At 50.1% G+C, this 2,534-nt stretch overlaps 1 non-coding gene across 1 annotated transcript; it reads left to right on the top strand.

Moving 5' to 3' along the window:
• Window positions 1-271: 271 nt before the first annotated feature.
• Window positions 272-454, top strand: LOC115660090. The gene has a single exon (XR_004002738.1). It is a non-coding gene; the product is annotated as a U2 spliceosomal RNA (small nuclear RNA).
• The last annotated feature ends 2,080 nt before the right edge of the window (window positions 455-2,534 follow it).

The following is a 2,534-nucleotide window of genomic DNA, read 5'->3' on the forward strand; positions in this document are numbered from 1 at the left end:
AGGGAAGAGGCGGGGATTTGGGGAAGGAGTTGAATAGGGGCAAGGACTTTGGGGAAGGGGTTGGAATGGGGGCGGGAGAGGGTGGGGCAGAGGTGGAGTCAGGGCAGGGCAGAGGGGGGTCGAGCACCAGCTGGTGCCAGAAGAAGTTGGCGTCTATGATTGGATTGGAGTCGTTTTGGAGCAGTGATTGCCACTTAGTTCCATAGATCTCAAAGTATTTGGTCTTTTGGCCCGGAGATTAAAACTGTGTCTGCGTCTCTTGGACCGTGAAATACAAATATTATCTCCTAAGCTAATATCTGTTCTAATCAGTGTGATATCTGATCTGTTCTCCATTGGAGAGCTCTGTGTTCAATGGGTTTTTTGAGAAAGGGAGTTGGAGTAGGGGCTTTCTCTGCCCATTCCACAGATCAGCCTGGTATTGTAGCGCTTCCAGGAGCTTAGCCCAAACCACCCATGCTCTTGTTTTCACAGAGGCATAGGCTGACTCTCCCGTCGCTGGGGTCAGGGGCTCCATCCTGGGCTTGGTCTTCACAGCCCTGGGATTGCTCGTCTACCTGAGAAATAAGAAAGGTGAATGGCTCCGGAACAGTGCTGCAGCACCAGGAAATGACGCCCAGTGGGGCCATGATGAAATCGCACTGGAGGATTTCACTAGAATTTTGATTCACCACAATTTGCTTTAGCTTCCCCTTCTGGCATGAATCAAGTTCTCTAGTGACCGAGGCGCTTCCTGCCCATCTCTCTGTCCACGGCCAGGAAGTGTGGGGCTATTCTCTGCTCCTGGCTTCCCAGAAATCTGACCCAGACCATTCAGATTTGGAGCTACACTGGTGCCCTCCTGCCTTCCCTCCAGGTCTCCTCTTTAGTCCCACACACTCCTGGAACGTCAGGGAGTTGCAGGCACAGCTGGTGGTGTCTGTAAATCAGCCAATTTCTCTCCAGTTATGAAACAAACACACTTCCCCTATTACAAAAGTGGAGACCAAACCCACGTGAGAAATGCAACAGCAATCCTACCCCTGAACTCTGAGACTAATTTATTGTACCCTCTGAATTGCTTCTCTTTTTGCCTAAATGCATAAAAAGTATGTAATAACTTGCAGGTCAAAATACCGAGTGCATGATGCCTGAGTTTCTGTTATGTACGCGGGTGGCGTGCGCGCACACACACACACACACACACACACACACACACACACACACACACACACACACACACACACACACACACACACACACAAAATTACTTTCCCAATGAGCCATAACCTCTCATTCACCCACTGACCATCCGTACAAAGCTCTTCCGAAAAGCACCAGAATCTCCTCTGAAATGAAATGACGAGAACGGGAGGGGCTGGAGCTGAACTTTGACTCCACCTTGTTCTCTGCTAGTCCCACTGCCAGGTGCTGATGCCTCCTGCCTTGCTCCCTGCCGGGCTCCTGAACTCGATCCTGCCCTGGTGAGTGCAGCCAGGAGTGGTGCTGCTGATCAGTATTGCAACTTCACTAGATCAAAAAGCGTGCGTCGGACCCCCACAAAATCGGGAGATTTTATGAAAAAAGATTATACTGGGATTTTAGGTCTTTTAGATTTCTGTACTCTCCCGGCCCCTTGCACCACGGGCGTGCACACATGGCACTTAACATTGCCCACTCTCCCACATGTATGGGGTAAGGGGAGTTTGGCCCCTGCTGCAGGACCTTTCTGCCCCACCTCTGCCCCTCTCCTGCCCAGCCATTCATCCTGTCCCCCCAACTGCTCTCAATTTACCCCTTCTCAGTTCAGTCCCTCAGCCCTCATCATCACCACCCCATCAGTTCAGCCCCTCCACACCAGCACCCTCAGTTCACCCTCCCAGCACTCACACCATCTACTCACACCCTCAATCCAGCCCCTGCCACCCCATCAGCCCTCACCTCCTCACTTTGGCTGTAAGGATTAGGGTTTTCCTCTAGCCACCTTGTGAAGCCCGAGGCCTTTCTCTGCAGCCAGATTAGGAGAGCAGCAGCCATGAGCTAAGGAGCAAAAAGTCACATCCTCACATTCCCTGTAAAGTACATGAAAACAAGGTAATATCAGGCTGTTACGGGGGCTCCTGTCCTAATAGTGCCCATCCTCACCAGATAAAGGAACAGAGCTTAAGCTGGTTAAAGAAAATTTAGTTTCATTCATATAGGGTGACCAGACAGCAAATGTGAAAAATCGGGACAGGGGCTGGGGGGTAATAGGAGCCCGTATAAGAAAAAGACCCAAAAATCGGGACTGTCCCTATAAAATCCGGTCACCCTATATGCGTTCTGTCTGGCAGGCAGTCACTTATCAACAGTTGTGGTTGTAAAATCCCCATTTCTTTATCGTTTTGTCTTTATGTTCACCACTTCCCTATTGTTTTCTCTGTGGTTGCTGTCTGGTTCTTTAATGGTTTCTGTCTGCGATGGTTCATTTTGCGAGGTACATTAATGAAGGGGGGGCTAGGATTGGTTGGAGAATGTGTTACACTAGGGTAGGATTGGTTAGAGAATGTGTCACA

The sequence above is a fragment of the Gopherus evgoodei genome, chromosome 11, assembly GCF_007399415.2.
Source record: "Gopherus evgoodei ecotype Sinaloan lineage chromosome 11, rGopEvg1_v1.p, whole genome shotgun sequence".
NCBI classification, from domain to species: Eukaryota; Metazoa; Chordata; order Testudines; family Testudinidae; genus Gopherus; species Gopherus evgoodei.